At 37.5% G+C, this 8,917-nt stretch overlaps 1 pseudogene; it reads right to left on the bottom strand.

The window, feature by feature from the left end:
* Window positions 1–8,169: 8,169 nt before the first annotated feature.
* LOC149221236 (protein kinase STUNTED-like) overlaps window positions 8,170–8,917 on the bottom strand; it is a 74,303-nt pseudogene continuing 73,555 nt past the window's right edge.

Below are 8,917 nucleotides of genomic sequence, written 5' to 3'. Positions count from 1 at the left end.
TCAATGTACCACTTGGCTGCAAGACCAATTAGAGTGTGTTGAAAAAGCCTTAAATGGATTGAATCATCATAAATGGAGTTAGACACACACCAGAGGTATAATTCATCACATGGTTCGACGGGTCCTCTCCTGATTTGCCTTCAAACTTGGTAATATCACTAGGCAACTTATTCGGCATTGGCGGCCAAAATGGAAGATAGTTAATTTGATCGTTCATGAGGTGCGTCATATCAGGCAAGTCTAAAGTTGTAATGAACGGTAACTGACGATTAGGGTCCCTCAAACCCTAGGTCATAAGACCAGCCCCAGGAGGAGGATATTCAGGATAACTAGGAATTGGAATTGCATTTGGGATATTATATCCTCCTCGAAAACCAGGATTAACCGGACCATACTGGGGTTGTTGAGGTTGCTGATATGTATGTCCAGGGTACAGTTGACACTGATAGACTGGCTGCTTCACAACAGGACAAAATTGGTATTGTCCCTAGTATGGTTGATAAGTAAATTGAGGTTGACTTGTGACAACCGTACTTGGACCAGGTTTTCCTACATGCATTTGAACCGAAGTCTGAATGGTGGGTCTAGATTGAGGTAAAGATGCTTGAGGAGTTGATACAAGAACAATAGAAACCGGAGCTGTATATACTCCAGAAGTAGATAGGGTAGATTGAACAGATGTTGCAGCAGTTGCAGTAGTCATTTGAGGCAGAGTTTGAGGCGAACTAGACCTAGGCTGAGAAACTACAGAAGGTGCAGAAGTTTGAATAGTAGACTGGACAGGTTGCTGGGTTGGATCAGAAACCAAGGGTTGTCCAGATTGAGATGACAACTGCACATTCGGTTGCAAGATCTGTTGAGATTGAGATGGATCCCACACTAAGTTCATTCTGGGGTATGGACCCATAGCAGTTTGAGCATATTGAGGACCATAACTGGGTTGAGGGTAGGGTTGATAATTCAAAGGTACATTTCCAGTTCCTTGGACAAATGATTGACCGGAAGGTGGTTGGAAACCTTGGGTTGTGTACTAACCTTGAGGTTGATAACCCTGAGGCAAATACTAATATTGGGGTTGACCTTGAGGTACATATTGATACTAGGGTTGACCTTGAGGTACATACTGAGTCTGGGGTTGACCTTAAGGAATGTACTGTCCTGTAGGTATGTACTGTCCTTGAGGTTGCCCCCCAGGCGGCAATTGGGTACCTTGAGGTTGCCCCCAGGAACTAATTGAGGACCTTGAGGCTGCCCCCCAGGCGGTAACTGGCCACCTTGAGGTTGCGGATTTGGAATAGTACCTGACATAATAAGAATATCTTCTACACTCAACAGCTTAGTTCCGTTATTACCAGTTAATAACCCTTGTTCAATAGGTTGAGGAGATGATACCTAAAAAGTACCAGTAAGTGACTGATACCCAGAGGGAATAGAAGGACCACCATATAAAAAGGTTTTTGGAGATTGAGAAAACATGGATAACTGTCTCGACATATTTAATGGAGGATAATAACCTCTAGGTGTTGGGTGAAAAGGAATGTGATGTGGTGAAAAACTTAGTCCCAGGTTTTCCAAAAAATTGGTCAATGAAAGATACCAAGCGTCCCTCCTAGGTGGACTGTAAAAGATCGATTCACGCTCCCTAAGTTCTATAGCTGGTTGATTTTTAGGGATAGGGATACCTTCTTCTAGAGAAACAAGTTCTTTAATAGCAATAAGTCCAGAAGGAAGATTTTGGGTAATTACTCTTTCTACCCTGGGTGAACCAGGACCACTGGAAGTTGGAGAGACAAATCCTGATGTTGGAGTAGCAGCAGGTTCAGTTTCAGGTTCAGATATTTCAGGTTCCTCAGTGAAATCACTAGTAGAAGAAAAACTACCAGTAAATTTGGAAAAAGAAACAGGTTCTAAAATATACTCTGGTGCCTGAACTTGGTAATCAGGATGTACAACCAAAGAAGACTCCCCTTCTTCAGGTGACCCTACTCTACTATCACAAGGAGTTATAAGGGCTCGTAGCCCTTCAAGCTGGCTCGGTGAAAACTCAGGAGGTTGGCCCCGAAGTCTACGGGACTTCCTGGGTAATTCAGCCATGATTAAATATTTTAACTACTTCACACGAAAACAAAGAAAAATCTCAATGAAAACCACCTAAAGTATCTAAAGAACCAAACAATTTTGAAGCACACGCCTAAAGAATCTAGGAGGTCAAACCACAAACAAACAGTAACTTTCCGTACCGAAAATACTAGTTGGTGATGAAATCCAACGTCGCAGAATTTAATACAGAAATGGCGGTTGGAACAGTTACCTAGAAACCTGCTTAATGAATAGACTGGCACAAGTTCCTCCACTAATCCGTCTCGAGTAAAGAGAACCCCCCAAAAAATCTAAGTGAGTCTAGCCAACGTCTGCTCCAGGTACAGTGGGATCTTCCCTCCACCATCACCTTAGGAAAGAATCCTATAGAATATGGTCACTATGTTTACCAATAGAAAAAAATATACCTGGGGGAACAATGTATGATCGGATACACACACAAGGGAAAAGTAGCAAACTCAATCCCCTTGAAGGCTCCTTGACATAATCTAAGGTTTACCAACAAGTGACCCCAGGCTCCTCAACAATGGTTAATCCGAGGTTTACCATTTTTAATACATGTATATCTAGCGTCGTTCCCAATGAGGAAGGATTGATTACCCCACTGGTTCGGACATGATCTCGTGCTTGACTCCTATAAGAGGAGCTTCCCAGAGCATAGATGTAACAATTGGAACTTATATCCTACTGCAAGATACAACTACTTGTTTGTTTTACTATCTTGGAGAGTTAATTACTGCCTACTCCAAGATACTAGCCTAAGCTATATTGGTGATAAAGAGCCCTAGAAATAAAAAGATTACTAGATAGATTTTACTTTAAGCGTTATTTTTATTGGTTTTTCCTTAGGTCAAGAGGTGCGGAGATGAAACTTATGGTGTGAAGACTCGACTCCAAATCACTAAAAATGCACTTAAGATGAAAAGAAATCCTTTTTCTTCAATGAATTCCTAGCTAGAGAAAGAGTTGAGAATGCAAATGCTTGTAAAAACAAATCTTTCCTTAAAAATCAAATCAAAAGAAGAACTTTTGTCTTTTCCAATACACTCAAAAACAAGACAACGAGTTATACTCGCGAAAATTTCCTTTTCTTTTCAAACACTCAAATACTACAAAATAGGGAAAATTTTAAGAACCCCCCCCAAATTTATAAATATAATAATTGGGCGAATCTCCATGGTATATAGGAAAAATGGAAGGCGATTTTATCAATAATATAATATGTATATATAATTTTCTGGCGAATCTCTCACCAGGCATGGCGAATATTTTACTCAAATATAAAATCTTGTAAGAACTTGGCAAGTCTTTCACTAAATAATAAAACTTTGTAAAGTCGTAGTGAATTTTAGCATTGTGAACTCTTAGAGAATTTTTTGAAGAAGTATAAAACCATATATGATAAGAGCCACATGGTGGCAATATCACTATCTTTTTTCACATTTCCATGACATGGAACTTGTCTATAAAATTATAAAAAAACCAACCAGGAACAGGAACAACTCAAATGCTTTGTGAGAGCTAGTCTAGAAAAAAGCAACAAATAACATGTCGGCAGAATTGTTCATCGGTGAGCCGCTATTTCGTGGGCAATCTGTAAAGGAGCAGTTGGATATCATATTTCCAAATCCGGGAAATCCTTTCCCATCCCTCACAAGATTTGTTAAAAATGTTGGGTGTCTAGAAGGTGTGGATTTGCTGAAACAAATGTTACAAGTGGATGGAAACAAAAGAATAACAGCTAATGAAGCTTTGCAACATCCATACTTTCAGTCCTACAGGACTATAAACAGCTGCCATAAAGATTAAAAATGGAAATCAGCTACAAATCTCTTGATGACAACACTATCAAGATAGAGGCCGATGCTCTCTTAAAGACAGAGCTGCTGGAAATGGAAGCAGGTGCTATGAAGCTGACACTAGTAAAAGATGGGACAACACAGCTTCCCATAGTGCATCCCACTCTGGGACAATCAGTTTTTTGATGTTTTCCAGATTGGGTTATAGTCTTGCAACTTGTTTTGGATTTGTCACCAACCTGATGTTTTGCTTCTAATTTATTTTCATCTGGTGATAAACAAAGTGTCAATCTTTTCTCAGGATAAAATAGTATTCTTTACAGACATATTAACTTGGCTGAAAAGTCCAGGAAAATATGAACAGGACAGCTTCCAGGTTTTTTTGAAGATTTCTCCTATCAATTTACTGCCAGAGGGTTTTCTGTGATTTCTTGCACTTCTGAAATTTAATCAAATTTCTACTTGAAATAAAAGTTCAGAAGAGACTATATCACTAATGTTAAACACACATAATTGAGAAGCCGATATGAAGCATTGTTTTTTTGGGTGTGTTACAACTTTGGTGACCATGCAGCTCAGTAATTGCATGTTCAGTTTGTAACTCCACCTTGAAAGAGTGAAATGTGTGGTGTAGGATAAGAAGCTCTCTGTTAAGGCGCAATTGTTTTTCCCCAAAATTCTAATATCTAGATTCTATCTTGTTCATGTCTGTGTCAGGTGATGTTTCTTTTCATGTGCATGTGTTTAGTCAGATATAAAATACTCAAGTTCTCACCAGCCTGGGCTACAGTGGCCATTCTGATGATCTATTTCATACTCATTGCATTTTTCTAATAAAATGACATTATATTCATTTAAATTATGTGATTGAAATAGGGATACAAGAGCTTATTTGTATTTGAAGGTCTATAAGGCAGAGTATAAGCTCACACCAATCCTTGTTATTCTCTGCAAGAGAAAATCAGTTTCTATTTCACTCCTCAATAACACTGACTAAATCTCAGTTTGAAAATCAGTTAAATTAAGAAGACTAAATCCCAGTTTGAAAATCAGTTAAATTTAGATGAAATTACTCATTCAAAATCATTTGGATGAGGAAATTGTCAAATAATTGTAAGTTGTCGTCTTAGAGAACATGAAGGGAGCACATTCGTCATATTCTACCAACTGCAACATACCTACCTTCAATGCACTCTCTGTAAGGACCATAACGGGAGCAAATGTGGACCCATGTACAAATTTTTACTGCCTCAGGGTTTGTTTCGTCCTGTGACTACTAGGTTCGTTAGTCCTTCACATAACTCTCCAACAAAATGAATCCAAGAGTGGAATATAGACTCTTTACACGCAATTTATTTTCTAGAAAGTCTATACAGAGAAATGAAAGTTGCAAGTATAAGAATTATGCTTCAAAAATGAATTTTCTTGTGTAGTGAGCTATACCAAGGGTATGCTTTTGCAAAGTTTTATAACAGAAAAATTTGTCAAGAGGAATTTATTAAGGAAATCTCTTGTTAGAAATGAAATCCAGTTGAGTTGAGATAAAGTCCATAGTTACAAAGAAGTATTGTTGTGGAAAGCAATTCCACTATGACATTCCTGTACATTTTAATACAATATAAAAGGAAATTGATGTGATTTCCAAGCTACTTGAATCCATTGAACACAGAGAGAATCAGTTGAGAACTGATGAATGAACATGGAAATCGATGTAATTCCTAAGCTACTTGAATCCATTTTGAACACAGAGAGAATCAATTGAGAACTGATGAATGAACATGAGCTGAAGCAAAAGGACACTATCATTAAGCTAGTCGACCCTGAAATTGAAGAAAATGATCATGTCAAACAAATCTACTAGCAGTGTACTAATAACGGTAAAATCGACTTGCAAGAAGAAAGTAACTTAAATACCACATTTGTTGGAAAATGAAATCAATCAAAAAATGTTCTAACCAGAGATGAAGTTGATTCAAATGAAAGAAGTTCAAATCAGGGTGAGGTGAACCCAATAAATGAGATGTCGATAATCCCAGGAAAAATCAACTAGGAACAATGAAGGAAATCGATTGAAAATAATTAGTTAATTCCATTGTTAAGATTTCAACTTGGATATCATTTGTTGCCCAGGTACATTCTCTTGGAGAAATCGACCTGCATGTTAGGATGTAAATAAGTTCCAATTAAACAGAACATTTTTATTTGAGGGGAATTGAGGTCCAAAAGAGCAGAGTTCTTGGCAGAGGAACAATATAACTGCAAACACCCATTCAATATCTATGACTGTAGATTGAAGTTCTGCAACCTTGGAAGCACTATTGAGTACTTAACCAGAGCTGTAGAATCATTGGTACTTTATTAGATTTGATATGCAATACAATGCTTGATTCGCCTTGATTCCCATTTATTCTGTTTAATTTCTGCATACTGATTCCTACTGATACCGTTCCAACTGCTTGAAACAATAACATTTTCAAAAGGTCTCTTTCACTCTCACTTCAATTAGAACAGTACCCCTTTCTCTACTACATTCATGCACATATGCTTACATTTCCAATTCTGCAGATTGGTTTTCATGAAATTAACCAATACTTGTTTTGCATCTAACGAATTCACATAACTAAACAAAGCACTGAAAATATCACCAAAACTGAGTGGCCTCTCTAGTATTACAAGAAGATTTATTCAAAAGAAACAAGAAGTTATTTTAAACTACCCTAGAACAAGTCCATGTGGATGCTTATTTATGACATGCCACAATGCTGTCCATCAAAATATTTTCCTAAAAACTGTCTCTATATTGGGTTTCAATGGTAGGAGTTTTAGAGTTTTCCCTGATGATGACTTGATTTTAAAATAACTTACTTACTTGGGACCATTCACCCTTAATTTCAGAGGTGGCCGTGGTAGAGGAGGCAGGCACTCATCTAACAGTCGAAAGCCCTTTACAAAGGGGAATGGTACCAGCATAGAGAAGAAACACAGACGGTTTGAAGAGGATGATGGATCTGCCAAAGATGAACGATCAAATAAGGTCCAAAAGCTGGAAAATGATGGTGAATTACAGGCATCTGAGACTTCCAAAGCTGCTGAGGATAATTTAGCACCTCAGATGATTCAGCAGACCATGCCATACGCTTTACTTTTTTTTATTGATTATAGCTTTATTTTCTTGAACAAATTTTGGGTTTCATATTGTATTTCTTGCCTTTTCTTTTTTCCCTACAAAAGGTGTAGGCATTAAAAATTTTGAAGTTAGAGATGTAGGATAGTTTTAATGTTTTGGATTTGAAGGCTGAATTTTTTAAGGTGTAATGTTATAGAACAGCTTTGCAATTACCTGAACTCGAGAAGCAGCGTTTCATGGCAATAAAAAATTGCCAAAATATAAATACTATATAATTATAAGTTGAGCTCATATATTTGCAAAATCTGTTAGATTCTTACAATTATTATTCTTTTAGTGATGAGATTAGTATGTTGTTAAGTCAGCAGAATGGTACCTGTCTCTTCATGTTATTATGTAGCAAAATGGTACCATGGAAGGAATATGACCCACGAACATATAGTGGTGGAATTTTACACAACCTAAACCATTCTTATTGAATTTTGTGGATATTGTCATGATTATGGCTTGGTAATTAAATAAAAAGGAATTAGGTTCAGTCCTTTACAATAAGTGATGAATATGCACATTAGTATGGTGACAAGGTCTTTAGTTATTGCTATTGTTAACCATAAATCCTTCCATCGATGGAAACATTTCTATGGATGAAAAGTGAAAATGCAGTGTGGTGTGTGCTGTGATATCCTTGAAGATGAATAAATGCATTCTACTGTGTAGCTTTTAACTTTTGATTCTCATTAATACCATAGTATTCACCGGTACACCTTTGCATTGTCTTCTGTGATATTCAACCTGAATCTTGAAAACCCTGCATCTGTTCATTCCTGATATTATGCAATAAAAATTGCTAGTGTTATAATTGAAATTTGAAAATTAGACATGGCTACTCTGTTTTAATAGTTGGTGAATGCTAACCATTAACTATTTGAACCCTTGGTCCTTTTGTTAGACCAAAAACGCATCAGGCATGGCCCTTATGGCGCATCAAAGAAGGATCTCAAGCTTCAGCACATTTGATCCATTTGATCAATCAACCTGGCATCCATGAGAACTGGTTAGTAGTGGGTAGTTCTTTCTACGGTTCTCTCCACCACTTCTGAATTGACAATATAGTAGCATTACCAAAAAGCTACTCTTCTTGGTACTTGTCTACCCAGAGCAGTGTAATGAACACCGTAGATCCATTTTCACTATTTACATGAGATTGACAGTAAAAAGTAGAAATGTGGACACGACACTGAAAAAATCAGCATGCGAACAAAAGATGCCAACTAGTCAAACATTGCTCAGATCTGCAGCCAAGATAATGGAGTACTGACATCTTGATCTTCCTTTCTGCCCATGAGCTTGCTTCTAACTTCAAGGAATGCTTTAACGAAGTCAATGTTATTGTTCAATCCCCTAGTTTTCATACAATCCTTAGCTATTCTTTGAGGTCTAGCATAATACGTCACATTCCTGGCCATATAAGAATATGAAACCACTGTGGCCATGGGAAACTTATAAAGCAACCATAAACAAATGTATTGCTGGCAACAAAACTCACTTCTTTTAATCTTGAATTAAAAGCTTGATGAATTGCTACATCGGCGCAGTCCGTAATCTTCCAAAGAATTGTTTGTTGGCAAAATGCCCACACTATGATCTGTGCTACTAAGTGATACCGTATCATCATCCACCCCAAGCATGGCAAGGGTGCGATGGGTTTGTATATCATGCCCCCCCTGATTTTCTACAATGTCATCCTCATCTGAAGTATCCATATCCTTGATCATTGTATTCTGGCACCACGCCCAGTCAGTCCTCTCATCTTCTCCTTGTAGTAGTTTTAAAATCTGCCATTAATCATATCTTGGTATTAAAGAGTAAGCAGAGATGAACAGATGTGGTT

Source organism: Pinus tabuliformis, chromosome Q (genome assembly GCF_031772625.1).
Source record: "Pinus tabuliformis cultivar Carrire ecotype Pingquan chromosome Q, CPIR1, whole genome shotgun sequence".
NCBI lineage: Eukaryota > Viridiplantae > Streptophyta > Pinopsida > Pinales > Pinaceae > Pinus > Pinus tabuliformis.
The sequence above is the reverse complement of the archived record's forward strand: the minus strand, read 5'-3'. Positions and strand labels throughout refer to the sequence as shown.